This window comes from Balaenoptera borealis (genome assembly GCF_965194805.1).
Source record: "Balaenoptera borealis genome assembly, chromosome: 3".
Lineage (NCBI taxonomy): Eukaryota > Metazoa > Chordata > Mammalia > Artiodactyla > Balaenopteridae > Balaenoptera > Balaenoptera borealis.
The window spans coordinates 33,458,439-33,479,383 of NC_138866.1; the positions used below are offsets into that span (position 1 = coordinate 33,458,439).

A 20,945-nucleotide genomic window follows, 5' to 3' on the forward strand; every position below is an offset into this window, starting at 1 on the left:
AAAAAATGTGATGACGCAGGAAATTGTCTGGAAACAAACAAACAAACAAAAAAAGCATTCTCTCTCCCTGGAACCAGAGCTGCCCCAGTAGAGCAGGCAAGCAGCCAGAATGTCAGGGCTTTATTTTAAAGTCTGTTTAATTGTTCCATTCCAATTCAACAGTCCAAGCCCCTTTTCTAAGTACAAGATAGGAAAAAAAAAAAAAAAAGAAAAAAAGATCTTACAAGATATTATCTAGTTCTTACTTCACTAGCCCCTATTGAAGAAACCCTAAGTGCTAATTAGCCACATAAACTGTGCAGATGAACTCCAAATCTTTGTGCTACTAGTCTTAGAAGGGTCTCTCTGCCCTGAGGGCCAAGTCAATCTGAAACTCACACATGCAAATTGCACCCAAGATTCACAATTGCATTCTAATTACTGCTGTTTATCCATGAACTTTCCTACTTTTCAAACTGTCTATAAAAGGAGAAAGCAGTTACAGCAAGTACCTTATCACATTCTAGTTGGATTTTTGGCAAACATTTATTGACTTGGCTGACATTATAGAGGCTGTAAGAACAGACAGAAGATAACCTATGTTTCTCTAGCATTTTGGTATTTTTTTCTGCTTCTTTTCTTGCCAAAAATCAATTGGCTTCCCAGTAAAGCACAAATAAAGTGAATAAACAAAACCAAAAATCTCACAGCTATTTACTAAATAAAGAAATTAAAATAATACTGTACTATGATACCAACTCAATTCACTCGGCATCATTTCCTTTTTACATAATATGTTCTATGAAACGTATAATTCTAGTGGCTTGTGTATGTCTTTCTCCCTCAAATTCAATAATCTACCCATTGATGTGATCAACCATTTGTACAAGGAATTTTGTTATGTAAATGTCTGTGATGCATGTAAGTGGATGAAAAAATAATGATAATTCTGAGATTAATTCTCTTTCCAAATTCTCAATTTATGAGGAAACATCATGGGTATTTCAGTTAGAGACTCCTTGTCTTGCTATTGGTCATTTCTATAACCACCATTGAAAACTTAAAAGAAGCTTTTTCTCTTCTGACCAAGATGGAGTAACAGGATCAAATTTACCCTACCACCTAAAACAACCAAAAAAATATTTTTAAGACAAAACATATGAAACAACTTTTTTTCCCCAAGATACTGGACATCAGGCAATGAAAGACAGTGATCCCTTAGAGATGGAAAAAATGAGGAGTGCTCTATGACTGCCCCAGCTTACTAATAATTTCTAGGCTGTGATGCAGGGAGAGGAAACCCAGATGGAGTCCACTCAAGTTGAGGAGATGGAACCTAGGACTGGGAAGAACAAGGCAGCTAGAGTTCACATGAGAGATCTGTGGAGTCTCCCTCAAATACTCAGCAGAGTACTGATTAGTACATGCATGTGAGGAAATTACTTGAGGCTGGAGAAAGAAAGATTTGATAGAAGTAAAGAGAAGAGTGCCTGGCACTCACACAAAGCCAGGAGTAATGCCTATCCTCATCAACCAGAATGGAAACGTCATAAATCATGGAGCACTGAGTACAGTATACAGAAGGATCTTGCCTTGATAGTGGAGAATAATTATCTTTAAACCAAATGGTTCTGGTCCTGCCAAAAAAAAACAAAAACAAAAACTTAAAAGCAATATCCAAAAGGATCAAACTGTTTCCAAATAATTCAACTACATCCCAAAACAAAGCTTAATATTTATAGGAGTACAAAAATATACAGCACCCAAGAAGGTAAAATTCACAATGTCTGGCATCCAATCAAATATAACCAGACATAGATAGAAGCAGCAAAGTGAGACCCATAATAAGGAGAAAACTCAATCACTGAAATGGACTCAGAACTGACACAGATGCTAGAATGAGTAGACAATGATATTAAAATAGTTATTATAACTATATTCCATATGTTTGAAAAGTTAGAGATAGCAAAAAGACCCAAAATCAAACTTTTAGAGATAAACACTATAATATATGAGATGACAAATACACTGGATGGAATTAATGGTAGATTACACATTGGAGAACTTGAAGACACAACAATAGAAACTAGTAAACATAGAAATAGACAAAAACAATTAATGAACTTGAAGCTACAGCAATAGAAACTATCTAAAATGAAACAGAAAACAATCAGCCAAATGAAAAGAGCATCAGTGAGCTATGGGACAACTTCAGGTGATTTACTATATGTGTAATAGGAGTCTCCAAGAAGGAGGATAGAAGAAAAAGAGAAGAAAAAACTTTTGAAAAAATAATGGTCAGGATTTTCCCAAATTTGAAGAAAACTATAACTCTTCATATGAAGAAGCTCAACAAATCCCAAGCATAAAAAACATGAGAAAATTACATGAAGGTACATCATAATTAAGTTGCTCAAACCAGTGAAAGGAAAAAAACTTAAAAGGAACAAGAGAAAAAGATGCATTATATACAGAGAAACAAAGATAAGTGCAGTTTCTAGTTGGAAACAATGAAAATGGAAATACAGTAGCGCAACTTCAAAAAACTGAAAGAAAAAACTGTCAACCGAGAATTCTATTCCCAGCAAAACTATCTTCCAAAAAACAAAGGTAAAATAAGGAGCTCTTTAGACATACAAAAGCTGAAAAAATTCATCATCAGCTTACCTACACTACAAGAAATAATACAGTAAGTCCTTTGGGCAGAAGGAAAATAACATCAGATGGAAATCTGGATCTACACAAAGGAATAAAGTACAATGGAAATGGTACCTAGTAGGTAAATATGTAAGATATTTTATTATTTAAATATATTTTAAAGACAACTGGCTGCTTAAACAAAACTTTATTGTGTGATTCATAACATGTATAACATGTAAAAGTAAAATATATGACAACTACTATACAGCTACTGTAACATTCTTATACTATATGTAAAGTGGTATAATAGCAGTTAAAGATAGGCTGTGATAAGTTAAAGATGTATACTATAAATTCCAAAACAACTAAAGTTATAGCTAACAAGACAATCAAGGATGTAAAATGGAATCATAAAAAATACTTAATCCAAAGGAAGACAGGATACAAGGTTAATGTACGAAAGTCAATTGCTTCCTTACATACCAGCAATGAACAATTAGAATTTGAAATTAGAAACACAACACCGTTTATCTTGGCACAGAGAGAGAGAGAGAGAGAAATACTTAGGTGTAAACCTAACAAAGTATATACAAATCTATAGGAGGAAACTATAAAACTCTGATGAAAGACCTCAAAGAAGATCTAAATAAATGGAGAGATATTCCATGGATAGGAAGACCCAATATTCTCAAAATGCTGATTCTTCCCAACTCGATCTATAGATTCAATGCAATCCCAATCAAAATCCCCATAAATTACTTAATGGATATGGACAAACTGATTCTAAAGCTTATATGGAAAGGCAAAAGACCCATAGTAGCCCACACAATATTGAAGAAAAACAAAGATGGAGGACCGAAACTACCTGACTTCAAGACTTACTATAAAGCTACAGTAATCTAGGGAGTGTGCTATCAGTGAAAGAACGGATAACTAGATCAATGGAAAAGAGTAGAGAGTTCATAACTCACATATAGTTAACTGAATTTTGACAAAGGAGCCAAAGGCAATTCAACGTAGAAGGATCGTCTTTTTAACAAATGGTGCTGGAACAACTGGACATCCACATTAAAAAAACAAAAAATAATTTAGACACTTACCTTACACCCTTCACAAAAATTAACTCAAAATGGATGATAGAACTAAATATAAAACACAAAACTATAAAACTCTAGACAATAACATAGGAGAAAAGTTAGGTGACTTTGGGCGTGGCCATGAGTTTCTGGATATAACAGCAAAAGCACTCTCCATGAAAGAAAAAATTGTCAAGCTGGACTTCATTAAAATTAAAAACTTCTTAGCAAAAGACACTGTTAAGAGAATGAAAAGACAAGCCACAGACTGAAAGAAAATCTTTGCAAAACACGTACTGGATACAGGACTTGTATCCAAAATATACAAGGGACTCGAGGGACTCTAAAAACTCTTAAACAATCTGATTTAAAAATGGATAAAAGATCTTAATAGACATCTCACCAAATAAGACATACAGATGACAAGTAAGTATTTTAAAAGATGCTCAACCTCATATGTCATTAGGGACTTGAAAATTAAAATAATAATGAGATACCACTAAACACCTATTAGAATGGCTAAGATTCAAAGCACCAACATTATTAAATGCCGGCAAGCATGTGGAACAACAGAAACTCGACTTCATTGCTGGGGAAATGCAAAAGGGTACAGCCACTTTGGAAGACAGTTTGTTTCTTACAAAGCTAAACATGCACCATCCTATAATCTAGCCATTCTACTTTCAGGTATTTATCCATGAAAAAAGAAAGCATACCTCTATTCAATGACTTGTAGTCAAATGTTCATAGTAGCTTTATTTATAATATTCATAAGCTGGAAAGAACCCAAAATATCCATCAATAGGTGACTGGATAAGTAAATTGTGTTATATGCATACAATGGAATACTACTTAACAATAAAAACCAATAAAATAATGATAGATGCAACAACATGGATGAATCTCAAAATAATTAAGCTGAGTGAAAAAGCTAGACCAAAGAGAGTTTACCCTGTATGATTCTATTTATATAAGACTCTAGAAAATGCAAACTCATCTATAGTGACAAAAACAGATGAGTGGTTTGCTTGAGGAGGGTAAGGTGGGGAAGGATGGGAGAGATGGATTAAAACAGCTACATAGAAACTTTTGGGGATGATGGACATGTTCATTATCTTGATTGTGGTGATGACTTCATGGGTGTATACATATGTTAAAACTTATCAAATTGTATTAAATATGTGCACTTTATTGGATGTCAATTATGACTCAATAAAGCTGTTAAAAATTTTTAAAGCTCCCATTTTTAGTCTCCTGTTTGACTCTTTAGCCACAGTAATTCCTTCCTGTTGTGTTGTCTTTCTCCACAATAGTCAGTTGTTTAAAATATAAAGTACTTCCTCATTCACCATTAAATAAAAAATATTTAATGAAAACCTAATGTATGTAAGTCAGTGGACTGGGCAATTGAAGGGGATACAATTGGACAATACAGGGATAGATGTCAGGTGACAAGGGATAAGCAATACTGATGATGATGAAGTGTAGTTAATTTTACCAGAGTATAAAAAGCCTCAGAGAATGATTAAACAGGAAGGTAAATTTTAGGTCATGAAGAACTCTTCCAGAAAAGTCTTAAAAAATGGTAAGGTTAACATGTCAGAATTTCACGAATACAGAAGAAGTCAAACACAAGTTCTTAAAATTAAATTCTTTTATAATCTTCTCATTTATTAAACTGCAATATATTAAATCTCAAGGAAAGGACATAATATTAGGGAGGAGCTAATTCTAAACAGTGGATTATAGGACACATTTACTCATACTATGTCTTCTGTGTGAAAATTATGGAAACAATTTAGTCCCAGTACCATCTAATTGAACTACTTCTCCTGAGTTTATAGACTTCAGTTGATTGTTCTAAAATTTATCAGCTTTGGCACTCTCCCCTCAAGGGCCAGGAATCTCTGGCTGTTATGCCTCAAGTGGAATAAGTCTCCTGGAGAAATTCTTTTGCTACCACAACTATTTCAGTGTGGTTCTAAGTGGTGAGTCCCAATGCTTGCCAAATTCCTCTGGTTTGATCCCATCTGAATGAACCCAAAATTTAGCAAAATAGCACCTTCTACTTCCTGGTCATATTCAATTATCCAATATTCCTCCAAACTCACGCCTACTTTTATCTTTAAGAAACTGCTGGCCTAAGGCTCGTAACCTAATATATAACAGCAGGTAGGAACAGGCACAAGGAATATCCATTCCACTCTCCACTGCTGCTGCACTCTTTAACTTTCACCTTACTGAAAAAGCGACCAAGGAAAGAAAAGTCTATGTATCTAACCATAGTTATGGACCAAATTACATGAACTTGAAAGTGCCTTAGCAATTAAGGGTTCCATATGGAGGAAAGCACATAGTGCCTCTTTCTAGTTGCACTTAACTTCTGTCTAAAATCTAAGCCAAAGCTCTTTCTCCCAAGCCCTCTCTTTATTAGAGAAGCGAAATTCTTTCTGTCTAGTTTCTCAAGGTCCTTCCATCCACTTTAAGCTTAAGTGCATTCCAGTCAGCCAACGACATCTATGCAATCTGAGAGGCCCACAACTGAAATTCCCCTGAATCACTCCTTCTGAAGCTTCCAAACTTTCTTTTGTTGCTTCTGGCCTTTGCTAATTCAATCTTAGCTTTTGTTTCCTAACTCATTCCTCCTCCCCATGCTATTGGGTTCAACAACGTAGTTCTACTTCCTTTTAACAGAACAATCTTGGGCCCTTTTATGATGAACACAAGATAACGTCAACCTATACTCCAAACAGGTACATATAATTTCACATCGAAGCTGTTCATCACACAAAGAGTTTCAGAATAACACTAAATATCTCAAGCTTCTCAAAAATATGAATTTAACATTCTATGTAGATTATATTCTAGATTTATATCCTAGTGTTTAGCTAAATGAAAACCAGGGGCCAAACCCAAGTATACTCCAGATGTCTTCCTAGGGTGAGTTCAACATGTACAAAAATTTTTGGACAAGATACACTGTAGCTAAGTACAGATGAAAGCTATAAAGAAAAGGGAAATGCATGAATCACTGTCACGGTATAAATAACTTTCAGGAATTCATTTCCGGACAACTCACTCCATTCATATTTTACTGCTAACTTTAGGAGAATACAATTGAACAAGAACGGCTCAGAATAGCTAATTATAAAATACCTATTTTAAATTATTATTTATATATATGAGATAATATTTCCTATGATCAGTAGATTTTTTATAATAATAATAATAATTTGTTGAACACAATATGTATAACAGGCACATTATACAGATCATATAGTGCAATACTCATAATAACCCTAAAGTATTCTTATTATTATTCCCATATTACAGAGGAAGAAACAGAGTCCCTAAAAGCTTTAGTTACTTGCCCAATTTACCCTGCCAGTAGGTGGCAGAACAAGATATTCAAACCCAAATCTCTCTGGCTCCAAAACCTCTGCCCTTTCCAGTAAGATGCACTTCCTGCCTGTTGAAGTAGCTATTACTAGTCTAGTGCTTTGGAAAATTCCTGACACATGGAGTCTGGAGTAGTATAGTGGAAAAACACTTGTGAGCCTAAGCTCTGGCAGGTATGTGACCTTGGCCTAATCCTGTTACTTTTTCATCTATAAAATGAAGCTTGGGTAGTTAACATCTAAGGACCCTTCCATGCTTTATCAAACTATGATTCTATGAATTACAGACAAGGCAAAAAATGTGGACTGGGAGAAAGGATGAGTGACAGAAGGGTTAACTGGGCATTAGAAACAATATAGCCAAGTAAGTCCAGGATTGAGACAAAACAGCAGAATTGAAAGAAAAAATGGCTTGGTAGTATTATATTCCCAGCACGAATAAAAAGACTTTATATAGTACCTATAAAGTTAAACAGTATCCTATCACCAAAGAATTTTATCAAATAGACTCACCTATTTGAATTTAACATCAATTAAAATTTAAATTCTTTGAAATAAAATACAAAATTCATACAGATAGGAGAAACCATCAGACAAACCCAAACACAGACACACCTTGAGTTTTTTTTCACCAGGCTCTGAGAACTATGTGAGGTTCCTCTTATATAAACAGGAGTGTGTCGTGCCACAATTACTGAAGCCCGTGCGCCTAGAGCCCGTGCTCTGCAACAAGAGAAGCCACCACAATGAGAAGCCCGCGCACTGCAACAAAGAGTAGCTCCCACTTGCCGCAACTAGAGAAAGCCCGCGCGCAGCAACGAAGACCCAACGCAGCCAAAAACAAATATAGATAAATAAATAAATTTATTTAAAAAAACAAAGGAAAACAGGAGTGTGTGCACTGCTAGGTAGAAGGCAAGGTAGTTGATGCAGTTTCCAGAAAGAGGGGCAGAGAACAACCCACTGTACCTAAAAAGGCTCTCTTCATCAGCCAAAAACAATGACTGGGTGGGAGTTTTGTTCTGCTTTCAATATTCAGGCCAGCAAGGTCAGTCTGTGCACACTGGAATGATTTAAAACCTTCATAATAACATGGCTTCTCCTTATATTCAGCCAAGATTCTTCAAGCAGATTTCCTGATTCTTGCTCAGCTTTCTAATATGATGAGAACCAAGTGTCTCTTTGTTCGGTTACCATCACTAAGAGCCAATACGAGATGTATGCAGACAAGCTCCATGGGAAAACCTCACATGCCAGAGGTGAAAGGACACCGAAGCTAGCTCTCCAACTAGAGGCTGGATGGACAGCGAATGACCAAGAGCTCTCTGGGCCTTGGGAGACCTAATGGCTTGGGATATACTGTCAGAGATGAGAAGGGGTCAAGTTTCTAGGCTTGTAAGCTCTGGTTATCCATCTTAAGCTCTCCCAATAGATAAATACGTTTTATGTGGAAAAAAGAAGAAGATGAGCAGCCTGGCAAAAGAACCTAAGACAAACCAAATCTTCCACAGGACGTTCTCAGACTAAAAGGCTGAGGAATGTAGAGGGGGGATAAACTCCCCAAAGAGGGAGGAGAGGGAAAAAAATTAAAGCCATCAGTTCTGACATTCGCCAAGGAAGGAGAGTGAGAACACTCCTCAAACTGCCTATAAACCAGGTAAAAGTGACTGTTGGTTCGGACAGAGTCCACACACCCTAACAACGCCCCACCGCCAAGGCCACCACCCCTGGGCCTCCACTGAAAATTGCAGCTGCTTTCCAAAGCCCGGAAAGCAACAGGCAGAATATAGTGACAGCTGGAAGGAAGGGGATTAGGCAAGGACTTGGCATAAACAGGAGTGCAGCCAAAATGCACAAATATGAAGAGAGAGCGACAATTTTCCTGTGTGGTTTGTGTGTGTGGTATGGGGGTAGTTCAAAATAAGAGTGAGCCAAAGTTCTGGCCTTGATTGCCTGGAGGCTTTGGCAGTCTCAGCCTTTCTCATGGCAGACGGGCCAGGAAATGAAGCTTTCAGCTGTCTGCTTCAATGTTCTCCTTGCTGTCACCGTTTTCGTGTTCGGCCCCTGGCTCATTTGCATTTTCTTCTTCTTTTGGGGATTAGCGCATACGGGTAGACAAAATCCATTTTGGTTACTCAAGACTGTCATTTCCTCCCACACCTTACTTGTCAACTAAGAACGTCAAGAACATGAAATCCTGACAGAGTACAAAACAAACTATAGAATTAGATGATCTGCAAGGGGCCTTTGAGACCTTCTAATCCAGCCTGATTTTACAGATGGGGAAACTTAAGAGTAGCAAAGGGAAGTAAGGTGATCTGCTGAAATCATACTAATATTTAGAGAGTAGCAAAGTCAGGACAAATATCCAGCTCTCCCATTCCCATCCAGCCAGTGCCCTGTCCAAAAAAATCAGTGTTCCTTTAGGACTCTATCTCAGACAAAATACTACTATTCCCCCACCAAACCCTTTTTAAATGAGGACTTGATAAGAATTGCGACATATTCTCTCTCTGTTTCCTGATCAAGAATTCACACATAAGTTTGGTAAATAATTATACAAAATGTTAGGTCTTAAGGAAAAGAAAGAGACTTGGAGACTCATATAACTAACAGCACTCAGAGAAAAGACTCAACCTAAAACCAAGCAGAATGCTTTTATTTCCTTTGTTTTAGGAGACAGATCCAAAAACAGAAACAAATGGGACCTAATTAAACTTAAAAGCTTTTGCACAGCAAAGGAAACCATCAACAAAACAAAAAGAGAACCTACTGAATACTGAATGGGAGAAAATATTTGCAAATGATATGACTGATAAGGGATTACTATCCAACATATATAAACAGCTCACACAACTCAACATAAAAAAAAACAAACCCATACAACCCAATTTAAAAATGGGCAGAAGACCTGAATAGACATTTTTCTGAAGAGGAAATGCAGGTGGCCAAGCAGCACATGAAAAGATGGTCAACATTGTTAATCATCAGGGAAATGCAAATCACAACCACAGTGAGTTATCCCGCACAACTGTAAGAATGGCCATCATCAAAAAGAACACAAGGAACAAACGTTGGCAAGGATGCGGAAAAAAGGGAACCCTCATACACTGTTGGTGGGAATGTAAATTGGTATAGCCACTGTGGAAAACAGAATGGAAGTTTCTCAAAAAACTAAAAATAGAACTACCATATGACCCAGCAATTCCACTCCTGGGTATATATCTGAAAACAAAACAAAACAAACAAACAAACAAAATTCCCACTAATTCGAAAACATACATGCACCTCAATGTTCATAGTAGCATTATTTACAATTGCCAAGATATGGAAGCAACTTAAGTGTCCATCAAACAGATGAGTGGATAAAGAAGATGTGGTATGTATGTATGTTTGTGTGTGTGTGTGTGTATATATATATATATATATATATATATAAAATGGAATTTTTCCCTTTTTGCCGAAAGAAATAATTTCTGATATTGAGAAATATCACATTCTCAGAAAAAGGTAACCAACCTTTAAGGGCTTAAAAGATTCCTACTCTGAAAAGGAGTTTATGAGTGTGGAGAGATAGGTGGAAATACGGCCCCTTGGCATCCACAGGGGATTGGTTCCAGGACACCCCGCATAGACAGCAAAATCCTCAGACACTCACGTCCCCTACATAAAATGCCCCAGTACAGCTGGCTCTCCGTATCCACAGGTTCCACATCCACGGATATGCAGGGCCCACTGTATATTGGTTTATACATAAGGTCATAACAAAGCAATCTCAAATTGTGGTTTCTTCCACTAAAAATTTTCTTTTCAGTACTATGGAAACCATGTTAAAATATGACATTAAAAAATGAAAACAAAAATACTTCACCTCCCTTTGCTGCATCTACTGCAAGAATGAAGCCACTTCTCAACAATCAGACTCTCGACATTCTGGAAATGTCAACATCACCCTGAAGGGATGCATAGTTACTGTGAAGGGCCCCAGAGGCACCCTGCGGAGGGACTTCAATCACATCAATGTAGATCTCAGTCGTCTTGGAAGGAAAAAGAAGAGGCTCTGGGTTGACATACGGTGGGGAAACAAAGGACTGGCCATTATGGGCACTATCTATAGTTGTGTAAAGAACATGAGCAAGGGCGTTACACTGGGGGTCGTTACAAGGTGAAGTCTATGTGTGCTCACCTCCCCATCAATATCCTCATTCAGAATAGGTCTCTCATTGAACTCTAAAATGTCCTGGGTGGAAAAAACATCCACAGGGTATCTCAAGCCCAGAAAAATGAGTTAATTCTTGAAGGAAACTATATTGAACTTGTGTCAAATTCAGCTGCTTTGATTTGGCAAGTCACAATAGTTAAAAATATCAGAAAAATTGGGGGAATGATATCTATGTCTTCTAAAAAGGAATAGTTCAACAGGCTGATAAATAAGATCTAAAAGTTGTCCAGCTATGGAAACAAGATGTTGGATAATTCCTAAGACCTGTTTGTGATATTTTAAAGATGCAATAAATACCCTCTATTTTGGGGAGGCAGGTGGGGCACTGAACACTTCACTAAATAGTTAAATTAGCTAACTCTTCCTTCCTTCCATACATTTTCATTTAACAGATACTCTAGTGCTTACCCTTTACCAAGTACTATTCAATTCTGGGAATAAGGAAATTAAAGACAGTACTTCTGACATAAAGGCATGCAAAGTTAACTGGGGGAAACCAAAATGTCAATGGCATGACCAGAGTAGTACTTCCAGTAATAAAGGTTACTTAGAAAGCACATGGGAGGGGTGCCAGGCCAGCCTGGGAAGGTCCAGGAAGGCTAATTGAAGAAGGTGACACCTGAGACGAGGATAAAGAAGAACTGGCAGGTTAAAAAAATAAAAGTAATGAGTTCTATTATTCTTCATGTTTTTTTTTTAAATCTAACATTGTTTCATATGAGAATTTGATCTATTACATAAAACTTTGGAAGGAAAAAAAATGACATCATTACTGTTATGTCAAAATATCAATAATATTATTTAACAAAAAGTACTAGAACACATTAAATATCAAAAGACAAAGACACACACACAAAAAGCAAACACACAACAGTGTACATCAACTATACCTCAATTAAAAAAAACAATAATGTTAATGTAACACCCAAACATGAGAGAACGTGGTAACTTTTCAGAGCTGTCACAGGAGCTCATCTATGCATATTGATAAACAGCACTAACTGTGGGCAAGGCATTCTGCTGGGTGCTGTAGTAGATGAGATAATGAATAAAGATGGTCTCTCTCACAGGGAATTTATCACCTCAATTTACCAGCATGTTCCTTCAGGAGAGAGAAAGGTCTAGAACAGCAGTTCTCAAACCTTTCCCACCTGGGACCAATTTATACTCTTAAAAACTATTAAGGACTCATAGAGCTTTTATTTATGAGGGATATGTTGACCATATCAGAAGTTAAAACTGATGATCCCAAACTCCCATTCCTTCCTTTCCCTACCCCATCCCTCCTTGGCAACCACAAGTCTGTTATCTATATCTGTGAGTCTGTTTTTGTTTCCTAGATATGTTGATTTGCATCATATTTTGGATTCCATATATAACTGATATCATATGGTATTTGTCTTTCTCTTTCTGATTTACTTTGCTTAGTATGATAATCTCTAGTTTGGGATTAGCAGCGGAAAATTATTATATATAGTATGGATAAACAACAAGGTCCTACTGTATAGCACAGGGAACTATATTCAATATTCTGTGACAAACCATAATGGAAAAGAATATGAAAAAGAATATATATATATGTGTATGTATAATGATTCACTTTGCTGTACAGAAGAAATTAACATGACACTGTAAATCAACTATGCTTCAATAAAATTTTAAAAAACTAAAAAAAAGAAATTAAAACTGAATAATTTTAAAGTATTTGTTGACTTGTTTAAAAGTAACACTAATAAACCTATAACCTCAAGATAAATAATGTATTTTTATGAAAAATAGTTGTATTTTCTAAAATGAAAAAATTTAGTGAGACAAGTGCCACTGTTTTACAGTCTTGCCAATCTCTTTAATGTCTGGCTTAATACATTCCAATATCTGGTTCTTCATTAATCTGGCTCTTCATTACAATATCATACTTCACATGTCCTCTAGAAAACTCCACTGTACACTTGTGAGAAAATGAGAATGAAAAAGGCAAATAACGCCTTAATATTATGATGAAAAAAGTTCACCCTCACAGATCCCTTGAAAGGATCTCTGGGGACCCTCAGGTATCTCATCACATTTTAAGAACCACTGGTCTATGGCAATAAAAGCCATATTTAAAACTGGGTAAATAAAGACTATGAGTTCAAGTTTACTCTACTTGAGGTTTTAACTAAGGGGAAATCTTGCAGTAAGAGTTCCCTATCTAGGCCACTAATTCTAAGAGTGGACTTGTTTTCTTGGAACTGAGACAACCCAGGTTGCATGAATGGGTCCACTCTCTCTGGCATTGTGAAGACTGCCTCCTCAAAGGGCTTGGGCTGGGTGGGTCTTAGCAGTGATGGAAGTGACCATATTCCTGCTTTGCTTGAGACAGTCCAGCTTTATTCCCATTGCGCCAGAGTAATTATTAGTAGAGCCCCTTCACTCTCCAAAGTATCCAGTTTGGACGGTAAGTTATATGGTCACCTTGACAATGCCTTGCACAAGCATTCTGCTTCTTCCCACCTTGTGGACAGGTCTAAAAGAAGCCATGCTGGTTTTGGTTTACATAATAATATTCCTCTAACCTCTCTCCTAAAAAAAAAAAAAAGCCAATCATGGGAGAAAATTCCTCCCGATCTCTTGGTTTCTATGTCTTCCTTTCCTTTCTTAAACTTTTGACAGCAACCATTCTCAACAACTCTATACGACAGCACGTGCTGCTTGTTCTCTTGCTATGCACCTAGTTCAGTGTTTGAACTACAGGGTGTCACTTTGCCCAACTACTGGTTGGAATATAACCTATTGATCAAGGGCTACAAATTAACCAGACTGGGTTAACCGCTAGGCTAATAAAACACTAGGCAAAACCTAGCACACAGATTCACCCCATCACCAGAAATGGAGGCAGCTCAGTAAGACAAGAGACTTCTTTGAAAAAGTATTAAATCTCCCAGGCCTAATCCTGTGAGCATGGCAGGGGGTATGAAGAGGAATGGAAAAGAAGTGCCGTAAATTCTGAATAGTGAACCTTGAAAGTGACGTGGATTTGGCTTTGCATACCCGAGTGGCAGAGAAACCTCAGCCGTTATCCAGTGCTTTTAGAGAGCAGGGTAAAATTATACGAACATTTTTATGAGTTGTGGCTGGCAAGCCCTAGCCTGTTAAAACTCTTTAAAAACCAATGCCTTGGTGGAGGTAACATTTACTGTTTACTGTAGCTCCGGTTGTTAGGGGTTACTGCTAAGGTCCCAGTTTTCCATGACATCAGCAGCATTCCAAGGGAAGTGTGTGTCAGTGACTTTCAGTAATGACTCCGTTTTCCACATGTTCAAAGCTTCTGCCAAGCTGCCCTACACCTGCACACCAGCTGAGTTAGAGGAAAAGGAAAAGCAAGATGGATTAAGTGGGATTTTTGTCTGGGTTCCTTAATGAGACTAAAGGCTTTCTTCTTTCAGTGTTTGCTTTGGTGTAATAAATGGATGCCAGTGCCTTGAGGAGTGACATGACTCATCCTTACCTTTTCATAAACCAATCAGACTATCTCTCACAACTTCTCGCTATCTTATTCTGGACTAGCCTTTCGAGACTTTTCTTCTGAGGGAAAAGTTTAGGGCTTAGTGAGAAGATCAGCACGGCATGCCAACGCTCTGGGAGGGATTCCGAGGGAGGCATCTGCTGCTCCCCAAATTAGCAGGAAACAGAAGCAGTGAAGAGACATTACTGCGTAGCTGCTAAAAGGATCACCTGGCTTTCAACGTTTCAAACCAGACGTGTCCTCTCAAGGCAGCAGCAGACCTCATTCCAGAGTCTGTCCTCACCAAAACAAGAATCTGGTTAACTTCATGCAAGAGTGCCTACTGCCCACTCAAGAGGCTTGTGACCGGTGCTGTGGCCAATACTAATTGTGTACTTATATAAGACAGACCTTTTTTCCAAAAGGCTTGAAGCATTTTTTCGGCGTTAAACTCATCAGTGTTCATGACAACCCTCTGAGAGGTGGCAAAATATTAGTTCAGGTGTGAGAAATTGGGGGATGGGGTTGAGGAGAATTAAGTCCTCTGCCAAGAGTAAGGCAGGAGGAGATCTCCCAGAGCCCCAGCCCCACACCTTTACACCTGTGGTAACTGGCCCCTCTCCAGGCTTGCTCCAGTCTGCCCAGGCTAACCTGCTCTTTTGTCTCCGTCAAAGGGGTTGTGGAATACAAAATTTGTTGTTAACGAGGCAGAGCTTGGAAGCTAGCAAAGGAAAACAAGAACAATTTTATGTAAAGACACAGAGGAATATCCTCTTAAGGGTTTTGGTAAGAATGATCTACACATTCAATATATGCTTCTATGAATGACACAAGGTAGAAGATTCAATCTTTCTGTACCTCAGTTTCCTCACCTATAAAATCTAAATATATATATATATATATATATATATATACATATATATATACACAGACACACACACATATACACACACACACATATACCGTTAAAAATACCAGAGATGTTTAGAAATTTTAATAATTAATGTTTTAAACTACATAGAGATCTTTAAGGGGGGGAATCTCTGAAATGCTAAAAGGTGCCCTCTTTTATAGTATATTGCACAGTTCTAGAGGAAATTCCTTTAATTACTGGTATATCTGTTCTTAGGAAATAGGAATAAATTCATACGCTTTCAAGTGATTCTTAAAATAAAAGCCTCTACAATTTAAAAAAATAATCATCATCTTTATCTTTGCAGAAACAACAAGGATTTTTTTTTAAGCTGTAGGGGTGGCATCCTCTGTGGTTTAGGGTAGCCACAGATAACATAACACTCACAAAAATGGCTGTGTCTCGTAATTTCTCTTAGACTTCATTAAAAAGAATTCAAACATGAAAAAATACTAAAAGAATCATTCTCATTCAACCGTAGATTGCCTGTGAAGACTGGAAAACACAAGTTTTGGGTTCAGTCCCTGGATTAAACTATAAAAGTCTGTCCAGTGTAATCTCACGTTGAGTCCTGAGCCTGTTTCCTTGAATAATTTTTAAAGAGGGAATTTTACAATTATGGCTTGTTAGCAAGAGACTGAGCTATTACCAATTAGAAAACAAGTCTTTCAGTAAACTTTCTGGTGCACAGAATGAACAGTTATCTCTGAGGCTAAATTCCACAAGTCATTTTCATAAATAAGTACACATATATAAATTAGGAAGAGGGGGTGTGGCATGGGGTATACCTAAAATGCTTAAATTCTAAGAAAAAAGAATTGAAAAAAAAGAAGTTTCTTTTCTTCCTGAAGATAAAAGATTTAATGAGTGACTAATTCCCCTCAGTAAAGTTCCTTTGGTAACTGCCCTATTCTAAGCCACACTAATTTTGCTAGGAGCCCTTACTGTTAAAAGATGTTGTTTTATGATGTTAAGCTACACACAAGAGCCATGTAAAAAAACGGCAAAATATGCTTCCGATTTTGTTATGTTACCAACCTATACTTATCCAGAAATTCTAACTGCCAAGTGTCTTTTACCTAACACAGACTGCATCTTTCACCACCCTCCCTTCCCCACATAAAGTAACGTCATTAAGAGTGGAAAACTGGGAATAAAAACCTGAGCCCTGGAAAAAAATACTAAATGGGAATCTGCCTCCAGCTCTGCAAATTTTCAAACTTGTCCTGGCCTCTCGGGTCTGGAAGCTAGACTTCTGTGCCCAGAATATGGCTGGATGAGGAAGGCAGTCTCAAATCACACCCTGAGGGCTAGGAACAGAACACACACTCCATACAGACCTCTAAAGAGGTTCAGGGGCTTGTGTGACAGAGGAGCCTTTTTTAATTGGCCCTTGGTGATGTCATGCCCATGTCTCCAGGGCCCAGGAAATGCACCATGACTAATGGAGCGCCTCATTTGTGAATACACATTCCATCTCAGAGGAGCAGCAGCAGGCAGAGTTTCAAGGCAACGAAGACCCAGTTAGAGAATGCCAGTCAGCCGCGCACAGAGGGCCTTCAGTTGTCCTGAAATAGACTGCTCTTGTTCACTGCCTCGGAAAACCCTACAACTACCTGTATCCCTGTGGCCTGTGCAGGATAGTAGCCCTAAAACGGGGTTGTTTTGTCGTTTTTTTTTTTGGCTGTGTTGGGTCTTCATTGCTGCATGCAGGCTTTCTCTAGTTGTGGCGAGCGGGGGCTACTCTTGGTTGCGGTGCGCGGGCTTCTCATTGCAGTGGCTTCTCTTGTTGCGGAACACGGGCTCTAGGCACATGGGCTTCAGTAGCTGTGGCTCGCGGGCTCTAGAGCACAGGCTCAATAGTTGTGGCGCACGGGCTTAGTTGCTCTGTGGCATGTGGTATCTTCCCGGACCAGGGCTTGAACCCGTGTCCCCTGCACTGGCAGGCAGATTCTTAACCACTGCACCACCAGGGAAGTCCTTAGGGTTGTTTTGTCTTTTAAGTTACTCTCTTTAGGGAAAGAAAAATGGTCACTGTAATAGGGCACACACCCTTCCAGATTTCTTTCAGCAAACCTTCTGTGTAAAGGACAAGATGATACAAATGGCCATATGGTCTCTGTTGAAACACTCATTTCTGCCCTTGCAGTGCAAAAACAGCCTAGACAATACATAAATGAATAAACATGGCTGGGTTGCAATAACACATGATTTACAAAAATAGGCAGCAGGCTGATTTGGCTCACTGGCCATGGTCTGCTGACCTCTGTATTAAAGAGTGGACCACTCCTTCCTCTGCCACATACTCGGACCAAAGTACTCTCAAATAAGGGTGCAGTTACAGGAAAGGATGTGAAGGAGTTTCCACAATATACCTGTGATAGCTACCCTATCTAGAACCTAAAGACAGTTTACAGAGAGGCAATCTAGCCTGTGGTTTCAGAACGTAGGCTCTGCAGTCAAATGACTAGGTTACAAATTCTGACTTTGCTACTTCTGCATTTAAAGCCTTGGACAAGGTACATTATTCCTATGAGCCTTGGTTTCTTCATCTGCAAAACTGGGTTCCAAACTGTTCCTACTCAGTAGGGTTAATACAAAACTTCAATGAGATAATATGTGAATAAAGCTTAGCCTAGTGCCTAGGATATTGGAGTGCCCAATAATTACCTGCCACTATTGCTAGATTTTTTCTAAGTAATCATAATTACTACTCTTGACTGCAGTAGGCCAAAGTGAAGAGGCAGATTACCACAAATGCTAGTACACCGTGAACTTCTTTCCAATTCCATTAATATCTATTAATGCTATCATCATCTTTAGTAGCTGCATAGAATTTCACAGGGAATGAATGCACCATAGCTGAACCAAATGCCAATTGTTCAACATCCATTTACTGTCTTTTTGCCATTATAAACAACAGTATGATGAACATCTTTAAACATGCACCTGTGAACACTTCTTCGAATTCTGATCCTTGGGGCAAAAAGGTTTGCACGTTTTAAAGAACTTGAAATTATTCTGCAAATTGGCTCTCCAGAAGAGTTATAATAATTCCTATTTCCAACAGCACTGAAAGAGAGGATCTGTTTCCTAAGATTCTTGACAATACAACTACTTTGTTTCACCACTAAGACCCAGAGAGGTTAAATGAAAAAACTAAGAAAAAACTAAGACCCAGAGAGGTTAAATGACTTGCTCAATTTTAATGAAGAATGCTTAATGTTTCCTTTGGCCTACAACTTTATAAAGCATTTCATAATTATTCTGATAATAGCTAATCTTTCCAGAATCCATATAATTAATTATTATTATTAATAATGCCATTTTATGGTTGAGAGAGCTGGAGCCCAGAAGTTGACTTAAGTAGCCAAAGTTCTCCAGATAAGGCAAAGGATACAAAAGAACATGATCAAAATAGAAATAAACTTCATCCTATTATCAGGTCACTATTACCAGGCTCACTATAACATCTCAGGCAAAATTTAATTTTCATTCAGGAAACTATTCACGGAAACTAATTTAATTTTCCTTTCTTGTGGCAAATAGCTAATCCAGAGACTTTTTTTTCTTTGCTGTTAAATTAAATAAGCCTATAAAACCAAATGTCCTTTTCTCAGAAGAAAAACTTAAAACCTCTGAGCTTTTGACAAGACAGTCACAGATCTAGGCATTTGTTAAGGCTATTTTCTTCACTCTACCTATTACCTTGCTTTTTTTCTTCTTAACACTTACCACAATTTGAAATATATTAGTTATTTGTCTGTAACAACTAAGTTCCATTAAAACAGGAACTTGCTTACCAGTCTTAGTCTTGTTTATTATCTTTTCAGTACCTAGAATACTACGTGGGGCATAGCAAGTAATTGATAAAGATTTACTGGATGTATAAATCCTCCCAGGTGCCATCTATGTATTTCCCTGGCTGTACAACCTACAAGGTAGGCAGGCAGGCTTTGGCATTATATATTAATAAGAGTTGTCATTCCCTATTTACAACACTGCAAAAAACAAACAAACAGAAACACCAAAAAACAAAAAACAGCTTCCTAATGGAGAAGAGCAGCCTGTCTCTCACCTGCAGAGTTTGTAGCCAGTTATATCCCAATCCAACCCCCATTATCAGTGGGACCATGCCACATGCTGTCATACCACGATCTCCCACCTTACTCTTTCACCTAGGAGATGCTGCTACTGTTAGCCCGTGCAAGTGTGTGCACTTGTTTTATTTATTTGGTTGGTTTGTCTTCAAAAGAGCCTCCTTGGTGGTGGGTCACTAATTAGAAAGTTTTAAAAAACAAATGCACCACCTGTTGACTGTTTTATTGAAAGATGTACTGAATGTCATAGTTGACGAACCAACATCCATTCTGTCTCAAATGACTGATCTACCCCTATGTGGCCCAATATGGCATCCACTAGCCATATATGGTTGAATTTGAATTAATTTTAAATATTCAGTTCCTCATTGGCACTAGCCACATTTTCATTGCTCAAAAACTGCCATGTGTGGTTAGTGGCTACTGTACTGGACAGCACAAATATAGAGTATTTCCATCACTACAGAAAGTTCTGTTGGACAGCATGGAGTCTAGTCAAACATGGTAATGACATTCTCCTTGCCTGAATCTGATTTTAAAATGGGCACGTAAGGGGGCGCCTTCAAGATGGCAGAGGAGTAAGACATGGAGATCACCTTCCTCCCCACAAATACATCAAAACTACATCTACATGTGGAACAACTCCTGCAGAACACCTACTGAACGCTGGCAGAAGACCTCAGACTTCCCAAAAGGCAGGAAACTCCCCACGTACCTGGGCAGGGCAAAAGAAAAAAGGAAAAACAGAGACAAAAGAATAGGGACGGGACCTGCACCAGTGGGAGGGAGCAGTGAAGGAGGAAAAGTTTCCACACACTAGGAAGCCCCTTCACTGGCGGAGACGGCGGGGTGGCGGGGGGGAAGCTTTGGAGCCATGGAGGAGAGCGCAGCCACAGGGGTGCAGAGGGCAAAGTGGAGAGATTCCCGCAAGGAGGATCAGTGCCGATCAGCACTCACTAGCCTGAGAGGCTTGTCTGCTCACCCGCCAGGGTGGGTTGGGGCTGGGAGCTGGGAGCTGAGGCTCTGGCTTCGGAGGTCAGACCCCAGGGAGAGGACTGGGGCTGGATGCGTGAACACAGCCTGAAGGGGGCTAGTGCGCCACAGCTAGCCGGGAGGGAGTCCGGGAAAAAGTC

The 20,945-nt window shown here is 38.4% G+C and overlaps 1 protein-coding gene and 1 pseudogene across 11 annotated transcripts in view; one reads left to right on the top strand and one right to left on the bottom strand.

Moving 5' to 3' along the window:
* The window catches only part of RAD51B (RAD51 paralog B), a 734,492-nt gene that overhangs the window by 422,487 nt on the left and 291,060 nt on the right, over positions 1-20,945 (bottom strand). The window lies entirely within an intron of this gene.
* On the top strand, positions 10,976-20,676 carry LOC309625220 (large ribosomal subunit protein uL6 pseudogene; annotated as a pseudogene). Its single transcript has one exon. The product of its transcript is annotated as a large ribosomal subunit protein uL6 pseudogene (transcript).